Source organism: Ambystoma mexicanum, chromosome 1p (genome assembly GCF_040938575.1).
Source record: "Ambystoma mexicanum isolate Mex_15411 chromosome 1p, UKY_AmexF1_1, whole genome shotgun sequence".
Classification (NCBI taxonomy): Eukaryota; Metazoa; Chordata; class Amphibia; order Caudata; family Ambystomatidae; genus Ambystoma; species Ambystoma mexicanum.
This window is the reverse complement of record NC_090921.1, coordinates 1413574384-1413599780: the sequence shown is the minus strand read 5'-3', so window position 1 is coordinate 1413599780 and position 25397 is coordinate 1413574384.

The following is a 25397-nucleotide window of genomic DNA, read 5'->3' as shown; positions in this document are numbered from 1 at the left end:
GTGCAGGGGGGCATGAGTGGGGGCCTGGTGGAGGCTGCACCTGGTGGCTGGGGGGTGGGGGTGGGGGAAGACATGAGTGGGGGCCTGGTGGAGGCTGCCCTGGTGGCTGGGGGGTGGGGGTGGTGGTAGATATGGGTGGGGGCCTTGTGGAGGCTGCCCCTGCACTGCTGGGGGGTGGGGGTGCAGGGGGACATGAGTGGGCCTGGTGGAGGCTGCCCCTGGTGGCTGGGGGGTGGGGGTGGTGGGAGACATGAGTTGGACATGAGTGGGGGCCTGGTGGAGGGTGCCCCTGCACTGCTGGGGGGTGGGGGTGCAGGGGCACCCTCCACCAGGCCCCCACTCATGTCCAACTCATGTCTCACACCCCCCCACCCCCCAGCAGTGCAGGGGCAGCCTCCACCAGGCCCCCACTCATGTCTCCCACCACCCCCACCCCCCAGCCACCAGGGGCAGCCTCCACCAGGCCCCCACTCATGTTCAACTCATGTCTCCCACCACCCTCACCCCCCAGCCACCAGGGGCAGCCTCCACCAGGCCCCCACTCATGTCTCCCACCACCCCCACCCCCCAGCCACCAGGGGCAGCCTCCACCAGGCCCCCACTCATGTCCCCTATTACCCCCACCCCCCAGCAGTGCAGGGGCAGCCTCCACCAGGCCCCCACTCATGTCCCCCTGCACCCCCACACCCCAGCAGTGCAGGGGCACCCTCCACCAGGCCCCCACTCATGTCCAACTCATGTCTCCCACCACCCTCACCCTCCAGCCACCAGGGGCAGCCTCCACCAGGCCCCACACATGTCCCCCTGCACCCCCACCCCCCAGCAGTGCAGGGGCAGCCTCCACCAGGCCCCCACCCATGTCTACCACCACCCCCACCCCCCAGCCACCAGGGGCAGCCTCCACCAGGCCCCCACTCATGTCCCGCTGCACCCCCACCCCCCAGCAGTTCAGGGGCAGCCTCCACCAGGCCCCAACTCATGTCTCCCACCACCCCCACCCCCCCAGCAGTGCAGGGGCAGCCTCCACCAGGCCCCCACTCATGTCTACCACCACCCCCACCCCCACCCCCACCCACCAGGGGCAGCCTCCACCAGGCCCCCACTCATGTCCCGCTACACCCCCACCCCCCAGCCACCAGGGGCAGCCTCCACCAGACCCCCACTCATGTCTCCCACCACCCCCACCTCCCAGCAGTGCAGGGGCAGCCTCCACCAGGCCCCCACTCATGTCCCCCTGCACCCCCACCCCCCAGCAGTGCAGGGGCAGCCTCCACCAGGCCCACACTCATGTCTCCCACCACCCCCTACCCCCCAGCAGTCATGGGCACCCTCCACCAGGCCCCCACTCATGTCTCCCACCACCCCCACCCCCCAGCAGTGCAGGGGCAGCCTCCACCAGGCCCCCACCCATGTCTCCCACCACCCCACCCCCCAGCCACCAGTGGCAGCCTCCACCAGGCCCCCACTCATGTCTCCCACCACCCTCACCCCCCCAGCAGTGCAGGGGCAGCCTCCACCAGGCCCCCACTCATGTCTACCACCACCCCCACCCCCACCCCCACCCACCAGGGGCAGCCTCCACCAGGCCCCCACTCATGTCCCGCTACACCCCCACCCCCCAGCCACCAGGGGCAGCCTCCACCAGACCCCCACCCATGTCTCCCACCACCCCACCCCCCAGCCACCAGTGGCAGCCTCCACCAGGCCCCCACTCATGTCTCCCACCACCCCCACCCCCCCAGCAGTGCAGGGGCAGCCTCCACCAGGCCCCCACTCATGTCTACCACCACCCCCACCCCCACCCCCACCCACCAGGGGCAGCCTCCACCAGGCCCCCACTCATGTCTACCACCACCCCCACCCCCCAGCCACCAGGGGCAGCCTCCACCAGGCCCCCACTCATGTCTACCACCACCCCCACCCCCCAGCAGTGCAGGGGCAGCCTCCACCAGGCCCCCGCTCATGTCTCCCACCACCCCCAGCCTCCAGCCACCCAGGGCAGCCTCCACCAGGCCCCCACTCATGTCTACCACCACCCCCACCCCCCAGCAGTGCAGGGGCAGCCTCCACCATTCCCCCACTCATGTCCCCCTGCACCCCACCCCCCAGCCACCAGGGGCAGCCTCCACCAGGGCCCCACTCATGTCTCCCACCACCCCTACCCCCCAGCAGTGCACAAGCAGCCTCCACCAGGCCCCCACCCATGTCTACCACCACCCCCACCCCCCAGCCACCAGGGGCAGCCTCCACCAGGCCCCCACTCACGTCTCCCACCACCCCCACCCCCCAGCAGTGCAGGGTCAGCCTCCACCAGGCCCCCACTCATGTCCCCCTGCACCTCGACCCCCCAGCAGTGCAGGGGCAGCCTCCACCAGGCCCCCACCCATGTCTCCCACCACCCCACCCCCCAGCAGTCAGGGGCACCCTCCACCAGGCCCACACTCATGTCTCCCACCACCCGCTACCCCCCAGCAGTCAGGGGCACCCTCCACCAGGCCCCCACTCATGTCTACCACCACCCGCACCCCCCAGCAGTGCAGGGGCAGCCTCCACCAGGCCCCCACTCATGTCCCCCTGCACCCTACCCCCCAGCAGTGCAGGGGCAGCCTCCACCAGGCCCCCACCCATGTCTCCCACTACCCCACACCCCAGCCACCAGGGTCAGCCTCCACCAGGCCCCCACTCATGTCTCCCACCACCCCCACCCGCCAGCAGTGCAGGGGCAGCCTCCACCAGGCCCCCACTCATGTCTCCCACCACCCCCACCTCCCAGCCACCAGGGGCAGCCTCCACCAGGCCCCCACTCATGTCCAACTCATGGTTCCCACCACCCTCACCCCACAGCCACCAGGGGCAGCCTCCACCAGGCCCACACTCATGTCCCCTATTACCCCCACCCCCCAGCAGTGCAGGGGCAGCCTCCACCAGGCCCACACTCATGTCCCCCTGCACACTCACACCCCAGCAGTGCAGGGGCACCCTCCACCAGGCCCCCACTCATGTCCAACTCTTGTCTCCCACCACCCTCACCCCCCAGCCACCAGGGGCAGCCTCCACCAGGCCCCACTCAAGTCCCCCTACACCCCCACCCCCCAGCAGTGCAGGGGCAGCCTCCACCAGGCCCCCACCCATGTCTACCACCACCCCCACCCCCCAGCCACCAGGGGCAGCCTCCACCAGGCCCCCACTCATGTCCACCACCACCCCACCCCCCAGCCACCAGGGGCAGCCTCCACCAGGCCCCCACTCATGTACCCCTGCACCCCCACCCCCCAGCAGTGCAGGGGCAGCCTCCACCAGGCCCCCACCCATGTCTACCACCACCCCACCCCCCAGCCACCAGGGGCAGCCTCCACCAGGCCCCCACTCATGTCTACCACCACCCCTACCCCCAGCAGTGCAAGGGCAGCCTCCACCAGGCCCCCACTCATGTCCAACTCATGTCTCCCACCACCCTCACCCCACAGCCACCAGGGGCAGCCTCCACCAGGCCCCCACTCATGTCCCCTATTACCCCCACCCCCCAGCAGTGCAGGGGCAGCCTCCACCAGGCCCACACTCATGTCCCCCTGCACACTCACACCCCAGCAGTGCAGGGGCACCCTCCACCAGGCCCCCACTCATGTCCAACTCTTGTCTCCCACCACCCTCACCCCCCAGCCACCAGGGGCAGCCTCCACCAGGCCCCACTCAAGTCCCCCTACACCCCCACCCCCCAGCAGTGCAGGGGCAGCCTCCACCAGGCCCCCACCCATGTCTACCACCACCCCCACCCGCCAGCCACCAGGGGCAGCCTCCACCAGGCCCCCACTCATGTCTACCACCACCCCCACCCCCCAGCCACCAGGGGCAGCCTCCACCAGGCCCCCACTCATGTCTACCACCACCCCCACCCCCCAGCAGTGCAGGGGCAGCCTCCACCAGGCCCCCGCTCATGTCTCCCACCACCCCCAGCCTCCAGCCACCCAGGGCAGCCTCCACCAGGCCCCCACTCATGTCTACCACCACCCCCACCCCCCAGCAGTGCAGGGGCAGCCTCCACCATTCCCCCACTCATGTCCCCCTGCACCCCACCCCCCAGCCACCAGGGGCAGCCTCCACCAGGGCCCCACTCATGTCTCCCACCACCCCTACCCCCCAGCAGTGCACAAGCAGCCTCCACCAGGCCCCCACCCATGTCTACCACCACCCCCACCCCCCAGCCACCAGGGGCAGCCTCCACCAGGCCCCCACTCACGTCTCCCACCACCCCCACCCCCCAGCAGTGCAGGGTCAGCCTCCACCAGGCCCCCACTCATGTCCCCCTGCACCTCGACCCCCCAGCAGTGCAGGGGCAGCCTCCACCAGGCCCCCACCCATGTCTCCCACCACCCCACCCCCCAGCAGTCAGGGGCACCCTCCACCAGGCCCACACTCATGTCTCCCACCACCCGCTACCCCCCAGCAGTCAGGGGCACCCTCCACCAGGCCCCCACTCATGTCTACCACCACCCGCACCCCCCAGCAGTGCAGGGGCAGCCTCCACCAGGCCCCCACTCATGTCCCCCTGCACCCTACCCCCCAGCAGTGCAGGTGCAGCCTCCACCAGGCCCCCACCCATGTCTCCCACTACCCCACACCCCAGCCACCAGGGTCAGCCTCCACCAGGCCCCCACTCATGTCTCCCACCACCCCCACCCGCCAGCAGTGCAGGGGCAGCCTCCACCAGGCCCCCACTCATGTCTCCCACCACCCCCACCTCCCAGCCACCAGGGGCAGCCTCCACCAGGCCCCCACTCATGTCCAACTCATGTCTCCCACCACCCTCACCCCACAGCCACCAGGGGCAGCCTCCACCAGGCCCCCACTCATGTCCCCTATTACCCCCACCCCCCAGCAGTGCAGGGGCAGCCTCCACCAGGCCCACACTCATGTCCCCCTGCACACTCACACCCCAGCAGTGCAGGGGCACCCTCCACCAGGCCCCCACTCATGTCCAACTCTTGTCTCCCACCACCCTCACCCCCCAGCCACCAGGGGCAGCCTCCACCAGGCCCCACTCAAGTCCCCCTACACCCCCACCCCCCAGCAGTGCAGGGGCAGCCTCCACCAGGCCCCCACCCATGTCTACCACCACCCCCACCCCCCAGCCACCAGGGGCAGCCTCCACCAGGCCCCCACTCATGTCCACCACCACCCCACCCCCCAGCCACCAGGGGCAGCCTCCACCAGGCCCCCACTCATGTACCCCTGCACCCCCACCCCCCAGCAGTGCAGGGGCAGCCTCCACCAGGCCCACACCCATGTCTACCACCACCCCACCCCCCAGCCACCAGGGGCAGCCTCCACCAGGCCCCCACTCATGTCTACCACCACCCCTACCCCCAGCAGTGCAAGGGCAGCCTCCACCAGGCCCCCACTCATGTCTCCCACCACCCCCACCCCCCAGCCACCAGGGGCAGCCTCCACCAGGCCCCCACTCATGTCTCCCACCACCCCCACCCCCCAGCAGTGCAGGGGCAGCCTCCACCAGGCCCCCACTCATGTCTACCACCACCCCCACCCCCCAGCCACCAGGGTCAGCCTCCACCAGGCCCCCACTCATGTCTCCCACCACCCCCACCCCCCAGCCACCAGGGTCAGCCTCCACCAGGCCCCAACTCATGTCTCCCACCACCCCCACCCCCCAGCCACCAGGGGAACCCTCCACCAGGCCCCCACTCATGTCCAACTCATGTCTCCCACCACCCTCACCCCCCAGCCACCAGGGGCAGCCTCCACCAGGCCCCCACTCATGTCTCCCACCACCCCCACCTCCCAGCAGTGCAGGGGCAGCCTCCACCAGGCCCCCACATATGTCTCCCACCACCCCCACCCCCCAGCCACCAGGGGCAGCCTCCACCAGGCCCCGACGCATGTCTCCCACCACCCCCACCCCCCAGAAGTGCAGGGGCAGCCTCCACCAGGCCCCCACCCATGTCTCCCACCCCCCCAGCAGTCAGGGGCACCCTCCATCAGGCCCACACTCAGGTCTCCCACCACCCCCTACCCCCCAGCAGTCAGGGGCACCCTCCACCAGGCCCCGACTCATGTCTCCCACCACCCCCACCCCCCAGCCACCAGGGGCAGCCTCCACCAGGCCCCCACTCATGTCTCCCACCACCCCCACCCCCCAGCAGTGCAGGGGCACCCTCCACCAGGCCCCCACTCATGTCTCCCACCACCCCCACCCCCCAGCCATCAGGGGCAGCCGCCACCAGGCCCCCACTCATGTCTCCCACCATCCCCACCCCCCAGCAGTGCAGGAGCAGCCTCCACCAGGCCCCCACTCATGTCTCCCACCACCCCCACCCCCCAGCCACCAGGGGCAGCCTCCACCAGGCCCCCACTCATGTCTCCCACCACCCGCTACCCACCAGCAGTCAGGGGCACCCTCCACCAGGCCCCCACTCATGTCTACCACCACCCGCACCCCCCAGCAGTGCAGGGGCAGCCTCCACCAGGCCCCCACTCATGTCCCCCTTCACCCTACCCCCCAGCAGTGCAGGGGCAGCCTCCACCAGGCCCCCACCCATGTCTCCCACCACCCCACCCCCCAGCCACCAGGGTCAGCCTCCACCAGGCCCCCACTCATGTCTCCCACCACCCCCACCCCCCAGCAGTGCAGGGGCAGCCTCCACCAGGCCCCCACTCATGTCTCCCACCACCCCACCTCCCAGCCACCAGGGGCAGCCTCCACCAGGCCCCCACTCATGTCCAACTCATGTCTCCCACCACCCTCACCCCACAGCCACCAGGGGCAGCCTCCACCAGGCCCCCACTCATGTCTCCCACCACCCCCACCTCCCAGCGACCAGGGGCAGCCTCCACCAGGCCCCCACTCATGTCTCCCACCACCCCCACACCCCAGCAGTGCAGGGGCACCCTCCACCAGGCCCCCACTCATGTCCAACTCTTGTCTCCCACCACCCTCACCCCCCAGCCACCAGGGGCAGCCTCCACCAGGCCCCACTCATGTCCCCCTACACCCCCACCCCCCAGCAGTGCAGGGGCAGCCTCCACCAGGCCCCCACCCATGTCTACCACCACCCCCACCCCCCAGCCACCAGGGGCAGCCTCCACCAGGCCCCCACTCATGTACCCCTGCACCCCCACCCCCCAGCAGTGCAGGGGCAGCCTCCACCAGGCCCCCACCCATGTCTACCACCACCCCACCCCCCAGCCACCAGGGGCAGCCTCCACCAGGCCCCCACTCATGTCTACCACCACCCCCACCCCCCAGCAGTGCAGGGGCAGCCTCCACCAGGCCCCCACTCATGTCTCCCACCACCCCCACCCCCCAGCCACCAGGGGCAGCCTCCACCAGGCCCCCACTCATGTCTCCCACCACCCCCACCCCCCAGCAGTGCAGGGGCAGCCTCCACCAGGCCCCCACTCATGTCTACCACCACCCCCACCCCCCAGCCACCAGGGTCAGCCTCCACCAAGCCCCCACTCATGTCTCCCACAACCCCCACCCCCCAGCCACCAGGGTCAGCCTCCACCAGGCCCCCACTCATGTCTCCCACCACCCCCACCCCCCAGCCACCAGGGGAACCCTCCACCAGGCCCCCACTCATGTCCAACTCATGTCTCCCACCACCCTCACCCCCCAGCCACCAGGGGCAGCCTCCACCAGGCCCCCACTCATGTCTCCCACCACCCCCACCCCCCAGCCACCAGGGGCAGCCTCCACCAGGCCCCCACGCATGTCTCCCACCACCCCCACACCCCAGAAGTGCAGGGGCAGCCTCGACCAGGCCCCCACCCATGTCTCCCACCCCCCAGCAGTCAGGGGCACCCTCCATCAGGCCCACACTCAGGTCTCCCACCACCCCCTACCCCCCAGCAGTCAGGGGCACCCTCCACCAGGCCCCCACTCATGTCTCCCACCACCCCCACCCCCCAGCCACCAGGGGCAGCCTCCACCAGGCCCCCACTCATGTCTCCCACCACCCCCACCCCCCAGCAGTGCAGGGGCACCCTCCACCAGGCCCCCACTCATGTCTCCCACAACCCCCACCCCCCAGCCACCAGGGTCAGCCTCCACCAGGCCCCCACTCATGTCTCCCACCACCCCCACCCCCCAGCCACCAGGGGAACCCTCCACCAGGCCCCCACTCATGTCCAACTCATGTCTCCCACCACCCTCACCCCCCAGCCACCAGGGGCAGCCTCCACCAGGCCCCCACTCATGTCTCCCACCACCCCCACCCCCCAGCCACCAGGGGCAGCCTCCACCAGGCCCCCACGCATGTCTCCCACCACCCCCACACCCCAGAAGTGCAGGGGCAGCCTCGACCAGGCCCCCACCCATGTCTCCCACCCAACAGCAGTCAGGGGCACCCTCCATCAGGCCCACACTCAGGTCTCCCACCACCCCCTACCCCCCAGCAGTCAGGGGCACCCTCCACCAGGCCCCCACTCATGTCTCCCACCACCCCCACCCCCCAGCCACCAGGGGCAGCCTCCACCAGGCCCCCACTCATGTCTCCCACCACCCCCACCCCCCAGAAGTGCAGGGGCAGCCTCGACCAGGCCCCCACCCATGTCTCCCACCCCCCAGCAGTCAGGGGCACCCTCCATCAGGCCCACACTCAGGTCTCCCACCACCCCCTACCCCCCAGCAGTCAGGGGCACCCTCCACCAGGCCCCCACTCATGTCTCCCACCACCCCCACCCCCCAGCCACCAGGGGCAGCCTCCACCAGGCCCCCACTCATGTCTCCCACCACCCCCACCCCCCAGCAGTGCAGGGGCACCCTCCACCAGGCCCCCACTCATGTCTTCCACCACCCCCACCCCCCAGCCATCAGGGGCAGCCTCCACCAGGCCCCCACTCATGTCTCCCACCACCCCCACCCCCCAGCAGTGCAGGGGCAGCCTCCACCAGGCCCCCACTCATGTCTCCCACCACCCCCACCCCCCAGCCACCAGGGGCAGCCTCCACCAGGCCCCCACTCATTTCTCCCACCACCCCCACCCCCCAGCCACCAGGGGCACCCTCCACCAGGCCCCCACTCATGTCTCCCACCACCCCCACCCCCAGCAGTGCAGGGGCAGCCTCCACCAGGCCCCCACTCATGTCCCCTTTTACCCCCACCCCCCAGCCACCAGGGGCAGCCTCCACCAGGCCCCCACACATGTCTCCCACCACCCCCACCCCCTAGCCACCAGGGGCAGCCTCCACCAGGCCCCCACGCATGTCTCCCACCACCCCCACCCCCCAGCAGTGCAGGGGCAGCCTCCACGAGGCCCCCACTCATGTCTCCCACCACCCCCACCCCCCAGCAGTCAGGGGCACCCTCCATCAGGCCCACACTCGGGTCTCCCACCACCCCCTACCCCCCAGCAGTCAGGGGCACCCTCCACCAGGCCCCCACTCATGTCTCCCACCACCCCCACCCCCCAGCCACCAGGGGCAGCCTCCACCAGGCCCCCACTCATGTCTCTCACCACCCCCACCCCCCAGCAGTGCAGGGGCACCCTCCACCAGGCCCCCACTCGTGTCTCCCACCACCCCCACCCCCCAGCCATCAGGGGCAGCCTCCACCAGGCCCCCACTCATGTCTCCCACCACCCCCACCCCCAGCAGTGCAGGGGCAGCCTCCACCAGGCCCCCACTCATGTCTCCCACCACCCCCACCCTCCAGCCACCAGGGGCACCCTCCACCAGGCCCCCACTCATGTCTCCCACCACCCCCACCCCCCAGCAGTGCAGGGGCAGCTTCCACCAGGCCCCCACTCATGTCTCCCACCACCCCCACCCCCCAGCCACCAGGGGCAGCCTCCACCAGGCCCCCACTCATGTTCAACTCATGTCTCCCACCACCCTCACCCCCCAGCCACCAGGGGCAGCCTCCACCAGGCCCCCACTCATGTCTCCCACCACCCCCACCCCCCAGCCACCAGGGGCAGCCTCCACCAGGCCCCCACTCATGTCCCCTATTACCCCCACCCCCCAGCAGTGCAGGGGCAGCCTCCACCAGGCCCCCACTCATGTCCCCCTGCACCCCCACACCCCAGCAGTGCAGGGGCACCCTCCACCAGGCCCCCACTCATGTCCAACTCATGTCTCCCACCACCCTCACCTCTCAGCCACCAGGGGCAGCCTCCACCAGGCCCCACACATGTCCCCCTGCACCCCCACCCCCCAGCAGTGCAGGGGCAGCCTCCACCAGGCCCCCACCCATGTCTACCACCACCCCCACCCCCCAGCCACCAGGGGCAGCCTCCACCAGGCCCACACTCATGTCCCGCTGCACCCCCACCCCCCAGCAGTTCAGGGGCAGCCTCCACCAGGCCCCAACTCATGTCTCCCACCACCCCCACCCCCCCAGCAGTGCAGGGGCAGCCTCCACCAGGCCCCCACTCATGTCTACCACCACCCCCACCCCCACCCCCACCCACCAGGGGCAGCCTCCACCAGGCCCCCACTCATGTCCCGCTGCACCCCCACCCCCCAGCCACCAGGGGCAGCCTCCACTAAACCCCCACTCATGTCTCCCACCACCCCACCTCCCAGCAGTGCAGGGGCAGCCTCCACCAGGCCCCCACTCATGTCCCCCTGCACCCCCACCCCCCAGCAGTGCAGGGGCAGCCTCCACCAGGCCCACACTCATGTCTCCCCCCACCCCCTACCCCCCAGCAGTCATGGGCACCCTCCACCAGGCCCCCACTCATGTCTCCCACCACCCCCACCCCCCAGCCACCAGGAGCAGCCTCCACCAGGCCCCCACTCATGTCTCCCACCACCCCCACCCCCCAGCCACCAGGGGCAGCCTCCACCAGGCCCCCACTCATGTCTCCCACCACCCCCACCCCCAGCAGTGCAGGGGCAGCCTCCACCAGGCCCCCACTCATGTCTACCCCCACCCGCCAGCCACCAGGGGCAGCCTCCACCAGGCCCCCACTCATGTCTACCAACACCCCCACCCCCCAGCCACCAGGGGCAGCCTCCACCAGGCCCCCACTCATGTCTACCACCACTCCCACCCCCCAGCAGTGCAGGGGCAGCCTCCACCAGGCCCCCGCTTATGTCTCCCACCACCCCCAGCCTCCAGCCACCCAGGGCAGCCTCCAACAGGCCCCCACTCATGTCTACCACCACCCCCACCCCCCAGCAGTGCAGGGGCAGCCTCCACCAGGCCCCCACTCATGTCCCCCTGCACCCCACCACCAGCCACCAGGGGCAGCCTCCACCAGGGCCCCACTCATGTCTCCCACCACCCCTACCCCCCAGCAGTGCACAAGCAGCCTCCACCAGGCCCCCACCCATGTCTACCACCACCCCCACCCCCCAGCCACCAGTGGCAGCCTCCACCAGGCCCCCACTCACGTCTCCCACCACCCCCACCCGTGCAGGGTCAGCCTCCACCAGGCCCCTACTCATGTCCCCCTGCACCTCGACCCCCCAGCAGTGCAGGGGCAGCCTCCACCAGGCCCCCACCCATGCCTCCCACCACCCCACCCCCCAGCAGTCAGGGGCACCCTCCACCAGGCCCACACTCATGTCTCCCACCACCCGCTACCCCCCAGCAGTCAGGGGCACCCTCCACCAGGCCCCCACTCATGTCTACCACCACCCGCACCCCCCAGCAGTGCAGGGGCAGCCTCCACCAGGCCCCCACTCATGTCCCCCTGCACCCTACCCCCCAGCAGTGCAGGGGCAGCCTCCACCAGGCCCCCACCCATGTCTCCCACCACCCCACCCCCCAGCCACCAGGGTCAGCCTCCACCAGGCCCCCACTCATGTCTCCCACCACCCCCACCCCCCAGCAGTGCAGGGGCAGCCTCCACCAGGCCCCCACTCATGTCTCCCACCACCCCCACCTCCCAGCCACCAGGGGCAGCCTCCACCAGGCCCCCACTCATGTCCAACTCATGTCTCCCACCACCCTCACCCCACAGCCACCAGGGGCAGCCTCCACCAGGCCCCCACTCATGTCTCCCACCACCCCCTCCTCCCAGCGACCAGGGGCAGCCTCCACCAGGCCCCCACTCATGTCCCCCTGCACACTCAGACCCCAGCAGTGCAGGGGCAGCCTCCACCAGGCCCACACTCATGTCCCCCTGCACACTCACACCCCAGCAGTGCAGGGGCACCCTCCACCAGGCCCCCACTCATGTCCAACTCTTGTCTCCCACCACCCTCACCCCCCAGCCACCAGGGGCAGCCTCCACCAGACCCCACTCATGTCCCCCTACACCCCCACCCCCCAGCAGTGCAGGGGCAGCCTCCACCAGGCCCCCACCCATGTCTACCACCACCCCCACCCCCCAGCCACCAGGGGCAGCCTCCACCAGGCCCCCACTCATGTCTACCACCACCCCACCCCCCAGCCACCAGGGGCAGCCTCCACCAGGCCCCCACTCATGTACCCCTGCACCCCCACCCCCCAGCAGTGCAGGGGCAGCCTCCACCAGGCCCCCACCCATGTCTACCACCACCCCACCCCCCAGCCACCAGGGGCAGCCTCCACCAGGCCCCCACTCATGTCTACCACCACCCCCACCCCCCAGCAGTGCAGGGGCAGCCTCCACCAGGCCCCCACTCATGTCTCCCACCACCCCCACCCCCCAGCCACCAGGGGCAGCCTCCACCAGGCCCCCACTCATGTCTCCCACCACCCCCACCCCCCAGCAGTGCAGGGGCAGCCTCCACCAGGCCCCCACTCATGTCTACCACCACCCCCACCCTCCAGCCACCAGGGTCAGCCTCCACCAGGCCCCCACTCATGTCTCCCACCACCCCCACCCCCCAGCCACCAGGGTCAGCCTCCACCAGGCCCCCACTAATGTCTCCCACCACCCCCACCCCCCAGCCACCAGGGGAACCCTCCACCAGGCCCCCACTCATGTCCAACTCATGTCTCCCACCACCCTCACCCCCCAGCCACCAGGGGCAGCCTCCACCAGGCCCCCACTCATGTCTCCCACCACCCCCACCCCCCAGCAGTGCAGGGGCAGCCTCCACCAGGCCCCCACATATGTCTCCCACCACCCCCACCCCCCAGCCACCAGGGGCAGCCTCCACCAGGCCCCCACGCATGTCTCCCACCACCCCCACCCCCCAGAAGTGCAGGGGCAGCCTCCACCAGGCCCCCACCCATGTCTCCCACCCCCCAGCAGTCAGGGGCACCCTCCATCAGGCCCACACTCAGGTCTCCCACCACCCCCTACCCCCCAGCAGTCAGGGGCACCCTCCACCAGGCCCCCACTCATGTCTCCTACCACCCCCACCCCCCAGCCACCAGGGGCAGCCTCCACCAGGCCCCCACTCATGTCTCCCACCACCCCCACCCCCCAGCAGTGCAGGGGCACCCTCCACCAGGCCCCCACTCATGTCTCCCACCACCCCCACCCCCCAGCCATCAGGGGCAGCCTCCACCAGGCCCCCACTCATGTCTCCCACCACCCCCACCCCCCAGCAGTGCAGGGGCAGCCTCCACCAGGCCCCCACTCATGTCTCCCACCACCCCCACCCCCCAGCCACCAGGGGCAGACGCCACCAGGCCCCCACTCATGTCTCCCACCACCCCCACCCCCCAGCCACCAGTGGCACCCTCCACCAGGCCCCCACACATGTCTCCCACCACCCCCACCCCCTAGCCACCAGGGGCAGCCTCCACCAGGCCCCCACGCATGTCTCCCACCACCCCCACCCCCCAGCAGTGCAGGGGCAGCCTCCACGAGGCCCCCACTCATGTCTCCCACCACCCCCACCCCCCAGCAGTCAGGGGCACCCTCCATCAGGCCCACACTCAGGTCTCCCACCACCCCCTACCCCCCAGCAGTCAGGGGCACCCTCCACCAGGCCCCCACTCATGTCTCCCACCACCCCCACCCCCCAGCCACCAGGGGCAGCCTCCACCAGGCCCCCACTCATGTCTCCCACCACCCCCACCCCCCAGCAGTGCAGGGGCACCCTCCACCAGGCCCCCACTCGTGTCTCCCACCACCCCCACCCCCCAGCCATCAGGGGCAGCCTCCACCAGGCCCCCACTCATGTCTCCCACCACCCCCACCCCCCAGCAGTGCAGGGGCAGCCTCCACCAGGCCCCCACTCATGTCTCCCACCACCCCCACCCTCCAGCCACCAGGGGCACCCTCCACCAGGCCCCCACTCATGTCTCCCACCACCCCCACCCCCCAGCAGTGCAGGGGCAGCCTCCACCAGGCCCCCACTCATGTCCCCTATTACCCCACCCCCCAGCCACCAGGGGCAGCCTCCACCAGGCCCCCACTCATGTCTCCCACCACCCCCACCCCCCAGCCACCAGGGGCAGCCTCCACCAGGCCCCCACTCATGTCTCCCACCACCCCCACACCCCAGCAGTGCAGGGGCAGCCTCCACCAGGCCCCCACTCATGTCTCCCACCACCCTCACCCCCAGCCACCAGGGGCAGCCTCCACCAGGCCCCCACTCATGTCTCCCACCACCCCCACCCCCCAGCAGTGCAGGGGCAGCCTCCACCAGGCCCCCACTCATGTCCCCTATTACCCGCACCCCCAGCCACCAGGGGCAGCCTCCACCAGGCCCCCACTCATGTCTCCCACCACCCCCACGCCCCGCAGTGCAGGGGCAGCCTCCACCAGGCCCCCACACATGTCTACCACCACCCCCACACCCCAGCCACCAGGGGCAGCCTCCAACAGGCCCCCACTCATGTCCCCCTGCAGCCCACCCCCCAGCAGTGCAGGGGCAGCCTCCACCAGGCCCCCACTCATGTCTCCCACCACCCCCACCCCCCAGCCACCAGGGGCAGCCTCCACCAGGCCCCCACTCATGTCCAACTCATGTCTCCCACCACCCTCACCCCCCAGCCACCAGGGGCAGCCTCCACCAGGCCCCCACTCATGTCTCCCACCACCCCCACCCCCCAGCCACCAGGGGCAGCCTCCACCAGGCCCCCACTCATGTCCCCTATTACCCCCACCCCCTAGCAGTGCAGGGGCAGCCTCCACCAGGCCCCCACTCATGCCCCCCTGCACCCCCACCCCCCAGCAGTGCAGGGGCACCCTCCACCAGGCCCCCACTCATGTCCAACTCATGTCTCCCACCACCCCCACCCCCCAGCCACCAGGGGCAGCCTCCACCAGGCCCCACTCATGTCCCCCTGCACACCCACCCCCCAGCAGTGCAGGGGCAGCCTCCACCAGGCCCCCACCCATGTCTACCACCACCCCCACCCCCCAGCCACCAGGGGCAGCCTCCAACAGGCCCCCACTCATGTTCCCCTGCACCCCCACCCCCCAGCAGTGCCGGGGCAGCCTCCACCAGGGCCCCACCCATGTCTACCACCACCCCCACCCCCCAGCCACCAGGGGCAGCCTCCACCAGGCCCCCACTCATGTCTACCACCACCCCCACCCCCCAGCCACCAGGGGCAGCCTCCACCAGGCCCCTACTCATGTCTCCCACCACCCCCACCCCCAGCCACCAGGGGCAGCCTCCACCAGGCCCCCACTCATGTCTCCCACCACCCCCACCCCCCAGCAGTGCAGGGGCAGCCTCCACCAGGCCCCCACTCATGTCCCCCTGCACCCCCACCCCCCAGCAGTGCAGGGGCAGCCTCCACCAGGCCCCCACCCATGTCTCCCACCACCCCACCCCCCAGCAGTCAGGGGCACCCTCCACCAGGCCCACACTCATGTCTCCCACCACCCCCTACCACCCAGCAGTCAGGGGCACCCTCCACCAGGCCCCCACTCATGTCTACCACCACCCGCACCCCCCAGCAGTGCAGGGGCAGCCTTCACCAGGCCCCCACTCATGTCTCCCACCACCCCACCCCCCAGCCACCAGGGGCAGCCTCCACCAGGCCCCCACTCATGTCTCCCACCACCCCACCCCCCAGCCACCAGGGGCAGCCTCCACCAGGCCCCCACTCATGTCTCCCAACACCCCCACCCCCCAGCAGTGCAGGGCAGCCTCCACCAGGCCCCCACTCATGTCTCCCACCACCCCCACCCCCCAGCCACCAGGGGCAGCCTCCACCAGGCCCCCACTCATGTCCAACTCATGTCTCCCACCACCCTCACCCCCCAGCCACCAGGGGCAGCCTCCACCAGGCCCCCACTCATGTCTCCCACCACCCCCACCCCCCAGCCACCAGGGGCAGCCTCCACCAGGCCCCCACTCATGTCTACCACCACCCCCATCCCCCAGCCACCAGGGTCACCCTCCACCAGGCCCCCACTCATGTCTCCCACCACCCCCACCCCCCAGCAGTTCAGGGGCAGCCTCCACCAGGCCCCCACTCATGTCTCCCACCACCCCCACCTCCCAGCCACCAGGGGCAGCCTCCACCAGGCCCCACTCATGTCCAACTCATGTCTCCCACCACCCTCACCCCAAAGCCACCAGGGGCAGCCTCCACCAGGCCCCGACTCATGTCTCCCACCACCCCCACCTCCCAGCGACCAGGGGCAGCCTCCACCAGGCCCCCACTCATGTCCCCTATTACCCCCACCCCCCAGCAGTGCAGGGGCAGCCTCCACCAGGCCCACACTCATGTCCCCCTGCACACTCACACCCCAGCAGTGCAGGGGCACCCTCCACCAGGCCCCCACTCATGTCCAACTCTTGTCTCCCACCACCCTCACCCCCCAGCCACCAGGGGCAGCCTCCACCAGGCCCCACTCATGTCCCCCTACACCCCCACTCCCCAGCAGTGCAGGGGCAGCCTCCACCAGGCCCCCACCCATGTCTACCACCACCCCCACCCCCCAGCCACCAGGGGCAGCCTCCACCAGGCCCCCACTCATGTCTACCACCACCCCACCCCCCAGCCACAAGGGGCAGCCTCCACCAGGCCCCCACTCATGTACCCCTGCACCCCCACCCCCCAGCAGTGCTGGGGCAGCCTCCACCAGGCCCCCACCCATGTCTACCACCACCCCCACCCCCCAGCCACCAGGGGCAGCCTCCACCAGGCCCCCACTCATGTCTACCACCACCCCCACCCCCCAGCAGTGCAGGGGCAGCCTCCACCAGGCCCCCACTCATGTCTCCCACCACCCCCACCTCCCAGCAACCAGGGGCAGCCTCCACCAGGCCCCCACTCATGTCTACCACCACCCCCACCCCCCAGCCACCAGGGGCAGCCTCCACCAGGCCCCCACTCATGTCTACCACCACCCCACCCCCCAGCCACCAGGGGCAGCCTCCACCAGGCCCCCACTCATGTACCCCTGCACCCCCACCCCCCAGCAGTGCAGGGGCAGCCTCCACCAGGCCCCCACCCATGTCTACCACCACCCCCACCCCCCAGCCATCAGGGGCAGCCTCCACCAGGCCCCCACTCATGTCTCCCACCACCCCCACCTCCCAGCAGTGCAGGGGCAGCCTCCACCAGGCCCCCACCCATGTCTACCACCACCCCCACCCCCCAGCCACCAGGGGCAGCCTCCACCAGGCCCCCACTCATGTCTACCACCACCCCACCCCCCAGCCACCAGGGGCAGCCTCCACCAGGCCCCCACTCATGTACCCCTGCACCCCCACCCCCCAGCAGTGCAGGGGCAGCCTCCACCAGGCCCCCACCCATGTCTACCACCACCCCCACCCCCCAGCCACCAGGGGCAGCCTCCACCAGGCCCCCACTCATGTCTACCACCACCCCCACCCCCCAGCAGTGCAGGGGCAGCCTCCACCAGGCCCCCACTCATGTCTCCCACCACCCCCACCCCCCAGCAGTGCAGGGGCAGCCTCCACCAGGCCCCCACTCATGTCTACCACCACCCCCACCCCCCAGCCACCAGGGTCAGCCTCCACCAGGCCCCCACTCATGTCTCCCACCACCCCCACCCCCCAGCCACCGGGGGAACCCTCCACCAGGCCCCCACTCATGTCCAACTCATGTCTCCCACCACCCTCACCCCCCAGCCACCAGGGGCAGCCTCCACCAGGCCCCCACTCATGTCTCCCACACCCCCACCCCCCAGCAGTGCAGGGGCAGCCTCCACCAGGCCCCCACATATGTTTCCCACCACCCCCACCCCCCAGCCACCAGGGGCAGCCTCCACCAGGCCCCCACGCATGTCTCCCACCACCCCCACCCCCCAGAAGTGCAGGGGCAGCCTCCACCAGGCCCCCACCCATGTCTCCCACCCCCCAGCAGTCAGGGGCACCCTCCATCAGGCCCACACTCAGGTCTCCCACCACCCCCTACCCCCCAGCAGTCAGGGGCACCCTCCACCAGGCCCCCACTCATGTCTCCCACCACCCCCACCCCCCAGCCACCAGGGGCAGCCTCCACCAGGCCCCCACTCATGTCTCCCACCACCCCCACCCCCCAGCAGTGCAGGGGCACCCTCCACCAGGCCCCCACTCATGTCTCCCACCACCCCCACCCCCCAGCCATCAGGGGCAGCCTCCACCAGGCCCCCACTCATGTCTCCCACCACCCCCACCCCCCAGCAGTGCAGGGGCAGCCTCCACCAGGCCCCCACTCATGTCTCCCACCACCCCCACCCCCCAGCCACCAGGGGCAGCCTCCACCAGGCCCCCACTCATGTCTCCCACCACCCCCACCCCCCAGCCACCAGGGGCACCCTCCACCAGGCCCCCACTCATGTCTCCCACCACCCCCACCCCCCAGCAGTGCAGGGGCAGCCTCCACCAGGCCACCACTCATGTCCCCTATTACCCCACCCCCCAGCCACCAGGGGCAGCCTCCACCAGGCCCCCACTCATGTCTCCCACCACCCCCACCCCCAGCAGTGCAGGGGCAGCCTCCACCAGGCCCCCACTCATGTCCCCTATTACCCCCACCCCCCAGCCACCAGGGGCAGCCTCCACCAGGCCCCCACACATGTCTCCCACCACCCCCACCCCCTAGCCACCAGGGGCAGCCTCCACCAGGCCCCCACGCATGTCTCCCACCACCCCCACCCCCCAGCAGTGCAGGGGCAGCCTCCACGAGGCCCCCACTCATGTCTCCCACCACCCCCACCCCCCAGCAGTAAGGGGCACCCTCCATCAGGCCCACACTCAGGTCTCCCACCACCCCCTACCCCCCAGCAGTCAGGGGCACCCTCCACCAGGCCACCACTCATGTCTCCCTCCCCCCAGCCACCAGGGGCAGCCTCCACCAGGCCCCCACTCATGTCTCCCACCACCCCCACCACACAGCAGTGCAGGGGCACCCTCCACCAGGCCCCCACTCGTGTCTCCCACCACCCCCACCCCCCAGCCATCAGGGGCAGCCTCCACCAGGCCCCCACTCATGTCTCCCACCACCCCCACCCCCCAGCAGTGCAGGGGCAGCCTCCACCAGGCCCCCACTCATGTCTCCCACCACCCCCACCCCCCAGCCACCAGGGGCACCCTCCACCAGGCCCCCACTCATGTCTCCCACCACCCCCACCCCCCAACAGTGCAGGGGCAGCCTCCACCAGGCCCCCACTCATGTCCCCTATTACCCCAACCCCAGCCACCAGGGGCAGCCTCCACCAGGCCCCCACTCATGTCTCCCACCACCCCGACCCCCAGCCACCAGGGGCAGCCTCCACCAGGCCCCCACTCATGTCTCCCACCACCCCCACACCCCAGCAGTGCAGGGGCAGCCTCCACCAGGCCCCCACTCATGTCTCCCACCACCCTCACCCCCCAGCCACCAGGGGCAGCCTCCACCAGGCCCCCACTCATGTCTCCCACCACCCCCACCCCCCAGCAGTGCAGGGGCAGCCTCCACCAGGCCCCCACTCATGTCCCCTATTACCCCCACCCCAGCCACCAGGGGCAGCCTCCACCAGGCCCCCACTCATGTCTCCCACCACCCCCACCCCCCGCAGTGCAGGGGCAGCCTCCACCAGGCCCCCACACATGTCTACCACCACCCCCACACCCCAGCCACCAGGGGCAGCCTCCACCAGGCCCCCACTCATGTCTACCACCACCCCCACCCCCCAGCAGTGCAGGGGTAGCCTCCACCAGGCCCCCACTCATGTCCCCCTGTAGCCCACCCCCCAGCAGTGCAGGGGCAGCCTCCACCAGGCCCCCACCCATGTCTCCCACCACCCCACCCTCCAGCCACCAGGGGCAGCCTCCACCAGTCCCCCACTCATGTCTCCCACCACCCCCCAGCAGTGCAGGGGCAGCCTCCATCAGGCCCCCACTCATGTCTCCCACCAACCCCACCCCCAGCCACCAGGGGCAGCCTCCACCAGGCCCCCACTCATGTCCAACTCATGTCTCCCACCACCCTCACCCCCCAGCCACCAGGGGCAGCCTCCACCAGGCCCCCACTCATGTCTCCCACCACCCCCACCCCCCAGCCACCAGGGGCAGCCTCCACCAGGCCCCCACTCATGTCCCCTATTACCCCCACCCCCTAGCAGTGCTGGGGCAGCCTCCACCAGGCCCCCACTCATGCCCCCCTGCATCCCCACCCCCAGCAGTGCAGGGGCACCCTCCACCAGGCCCCCACTCATGTCCAACTCATGTCTCCCACCACCCTCACCCCCCAGCCACCAGGGGCATCCTCCACCAGGCCCCACTCATGTCCCCCTGCACACCGACCCCCCAGCAGTGCAGGGGCAGCCTCCACCAGGCCCCCACCCATGTCTACCACCACCCCCACCCCCCAGCCACCAGGGGCAGCCTCCACCAGGCCCCCACTCATGTCCCCCTGCACCCCCACCCCCCAGCAGTGCCGGGGCAGCCTCCACCAGGGCCCCACCCATGTCTACCACCGCCCCCACCCCCCAGCCACCAGGGGCAGCCTCCACCAGGCCCCCACTCATGTCTACCACCACCCCCACCCCCCAGCCACCAGGGGCAGCCTCCACCAGGCCCCCACTCATGTCTCCCACCACCCCCACCCCCCAGCAGTGCAGGGGCAGCCTCCACCAGGCCCCCACCCATGTCTACCACCACCCCCACCCCCAGCCACCAGGGGCAGCCTCCACCAGGCCCCCACTCATGTCTCCCACCACCCCCACCCCCCAGCAGTGCAGGGGCAGCCTCCACCAGGCCCCCACTCATGTCCCCCTGCACCCCCACCCCCCAGCAGTGCAGGGGCAGCCTCCACCAGGCCCCCACCCATGTCTCCCACTACCGCACCCCCCAGCAGTCAGGGGCACCCTCCACCAGGCCCACACTCATGTCTCCCACCACCCCCTACCCCCCAGCAGTCAGGGGCACCCTCCACCAGGCCCCCACTCATGTCTACCACCACCCGCACCCCCCAGCAGTGCAGGGGCAGCCTTCACCAGGCCCCCACTCATGTCTCCCACCACCCCACCCCCCAGCCATCAGGGGCAGCCTCCACCAGGCCCCCACTCATGTCTCCCACCACCCCACCCCCCAGCCACGAGGGGCAGCCTCCACCAGGCCCCCACTCATGTCTCCCAACACCCCCACCCCCCAGCAGTGCAGGGGCAGCCTCCACCAGGCCCCCACTCATGTCTCCCACCACCCCCACCCCCCAGCAGTGCAGGGGCAGCCTCCACCAGGCCCGACTCATGTCTCCCAACACCCCCACCCCCCAGCAGTGCAGGGGCAGCCTCCACCAGGCCCCCACTCATGTCCAACTCATGTCTCCCACCACCCTCACCCCCCAGCCACCAGGGGCAGCCTCCACCAGGCCCCCACTCATGTCTCCCACCACCCCCACCCCCCAGCCACCAGGGGCAGCCTCCACCAGGCCCCCACTCATGTCTACCACCACCCGCACCCCCCAGCAGTGCAGGGGCAGCCTCCACCAGGCCCCCACTCATGTCCCCCTGCACCTTACCCCCCAGCAGTGCAGGGGCAGCCTCCACCAGGCCCCCACCCATGTCTCCCACCACCCCACCCCCCAGCCACCAGGGGCAGCCTCCACCAGGCCCCCACTCATGTCTCCCACCACCCCACCCCCAGCCACCAGGGGCAGCCTCCACCAGGCCCCCACTCATGTCCAACTCATGTCTCCCACCACCCTCACCCCCCAGCCACCAGGGGCAGCCTCCACCAGGCCCCCACTCATGTCTCCCACCACCCCCACCCCCAGCCACCAGGGGCAGCCTCCACCAGGCCCCACTCATGTCCCCCTGCACCCCCACCCCCCAGCAGTGCAGGGGCAGCCTCCACCAAGCCCCCACCCATGTCTACCACCACCCCACCCCCCAGCCACCAGGGGCAGCCTCCAACAGGCCCCCACTCATGTCTCCCACCACCCCCACCCCCAAGCAGTGTAGGGGCAGCCTCCACCAGGCCCCCACTCATGTCTACCACCACCCCCACCCCCCAGCAGTGCAGGGGCAGCCTCCACCAGGCCCCCACTCATGTCTACCACCACCCCCACCCCCCAGCCACCAGGGGCAGCCTCCACCAGGCCCCGACTCATGTCCCGCTGCACCCCCACCCCCCAGCAGAGCAGGGGCAGCCTCCACCAGGCCCCCACCCATGTCTACCACCACCCCCACCCCCAGCCACCAGGGGCAGCCTCCACCAGACCCCCACTCATGTCTCCCACCACCCCCACCCCCAGCAGTGCAGGGGCAGCCTCAACCAGGCCCCCACTCATGTCCCCCTGCACCCCCACCCCCCAGCAGTGCAGGGGCAGCCTCCACCAGGCCCCCACTCATGTCTCCCACCACCCCCACCCCCAGCAGTCAGGGGCACCCTCCACCAGGCCCACACTCATGTCTCCCACCACCCCTACCCCCCAGCAGTCAGGGGCACCCTCCACCAGGCCCCCACTCATGTCTCCCACCACCCCCACCCCGCAGCCACCAGGGGCAGCCTCCATCAGGCCCCCACTCATGTCTCCCACCACCCCCACCCCCCAGCAGTGCAGGGGCAGCCTCCACCAGGCCTCCACTCATGTCCCCTATTACCCCACCCCCCAGCCACCAGGGGCAGCCTCCACCAGGCCCCACTCATGTCTCCCACCCCCCCCCACCCCCAGCCACCAGGGGCAGCCTCCACCAGGCCCCCACTCATGTCTCCCACCACCCCCACCCGCCAGCCACCAGGGGCAGCCTCCACCAGGCCCCCACTCATGTCTCCCACCACCCCCACCCCCCAGCCACCAGGGGCACCCTCCACCAGGCCCCCACTCATGTCTCCCACCACCCTCACCCCCCAGCCACCAGGGGCATCCTCCACCAGGCCCCCACTCATGTCTCCCACCACCCCCACCCCCCAGCAGTGCAGGGGCAGCCTCCACCAGGCCCCCCTCATGTCCCCTATTACCCCCACCCCCCAGCCACCAGGGGCAGCCTCCACCAGGCCCCCACTCATGTCTCCCACCACCCCCACCCCCCCGCAGTGCAGGGGCAGCCTCCACCAGGCCCCCACTCATGTCTACCACCACCCCCACACCCCAGCCACCAGGGGCAGCCTCCACCAGGCCCCCACTCATGTCTCCCACCACCCCCACCCCCCAGCAGTGCAGGGGCAGCCTCCACCAGGCCCCCACTCATGTCTCCCACCACCCAGCCACCAGTGGCAGCCTCCACCAGGCCCCCACTCATGTCTACCACCACCCCCACCCCCGAGCAGTGCAGGGGCAGCCTCCACCAGGCCCCCACTCATGTCCCCCTGCAGCCCACCCCCCAGCAGTGCAGGGGCAGCCTCCACCAGGCCCCCACCCATGTCTCCCACCACCCCACCCCCCAGCCACCAGGGGCAGCCTCCACCAGGCCCCCACTCATGTCTCCCACCACCCTCACCCCCCAGCAGTGCAGGGGCAGCCTCCACCAGGCCCCCACTCATGTCTCCCACCACCCCCACCCCCCAGCCACCAGGGGCAGCCTCCACCAGGCCCCCACTCATGTCCAACTCATGTCTCCCACCACCAACTCACCCCCAAGCCACCAGGGGCAGCCTCCACCAGGCCTCACTCATGTCTCCCACCACCCCCACCCCCCAGCCACCAGGGGCAGCCTCCACCAGGCCCCCACTCATGTCCCCTATTACCCCCATCCCCTAGCAGTGCAGGGGCAGCCTCCACCAGGCCCCCACTCATGTCCAACTCATGTCTCCCACCACCCTCACCCCCCAGCCACCAGGGGCAGCCTCTACCAGGCCCCACTCATGTCCCCCTGCACCCCCACCCCCTGCAGCGCAGGGGCACCCTCCACCAGGCCCCCACTCATGTCCAACTCATGTCTCCCACCACCCTCACCCCCCAGCCACCAGGGGCAGCCTCCACCAGGCCCCACTCATGTCCCCCTGCACCCCCACCCCCCAGCAGTGCAGGGGCAGCCTCCACCAGGCCCCCACCCATGTCTACCACCACCCCCACCCCCCAGCCACCAGGGCAGCCTCCACCAGGCCCCCAATCATGTCTCCCACCACCCCCACCCCCCAGCAGTGCAGGGGCAGCCTCCACCAGGCCCCCACTCATGTCTACCACCACCAACCACCCCCACCCCCCAGCCACCAGGGGCAGCCTCCACCAGGCCCCCACTCATGTCCCCCTGAACCCCCACCCCCAGCAGTGCAGGGGCAGCTTCCACCAGGGCCCCACCCATGTCTACCACCACCCCCACCCCCCAGCCACCAGGGGCAGCCTCCACCAGGCCCCACTCATGTCTACCATCACCCCCACCCCCCAGCCACCAGGGGCAGCCTCCACCAGGCCCCCACTCATGTCTCCCACCACCCCCACCCCCCAGCAGTGCAGGGGCAGCCTCCACCAGGCCCCCACCTGTGTCTACCACCACCCCCACCCCCCAGCCACCAGGGGCAGCCTCCACCAGGCCCCCACTCATGTCCCCCTGCACCCCCACCCTCCAGCAGTGCAGGGGCAGCCTCCACCAGGCCCCCACCCATGTCTCCCACCACCCCACCCCCCAGCAGTCAGGGGCACCCTCCACCAGGCCCACACTCATGTCTCCCACCACCCCCTACCCCCCAGCAGTCAGGGGCACCCTCCACCAGGCCCCCACTCATGTCTACCACCACCCGCACCCCCCAGCAGTGCAGGGGCAGCCTCCACCAGGCCCCCACTCATGTCCCCCTGCACCCTACCCCCCAGCAGTGCAGGGGCAGCCTCCACCAGGCCCCCACCCATGTCTCCCACCACCCCACCCCCCAGCCACCAGGGGCAGCCTCCACCAGGCCCCCACTCATGTCTCCCACCACCCCAACCCCCCAGCAGTGCAGGGGCAGCCTCCACCAGGCCCCCACTCATGTCTCCCACCACCCCCACCCCCCAGCCACCAGGGGCAGCCTCCACAAGGCCCCCACTCATGTCCAACTCATGTCTCCCACCACCCTCACCCACCAGCCACCAGGGGCAGCCTCCACCAGGCCCCCACTCATGTCTCCCACCACCCCCACCCCCAGCCACCAGGGGCAGCCTCCACCAGGCCCCCACTCATGTCTACCACCACCCACACCCCCAGCAGTGCAGGGGCAGCCTCCACCAGGCCCCCACCCAT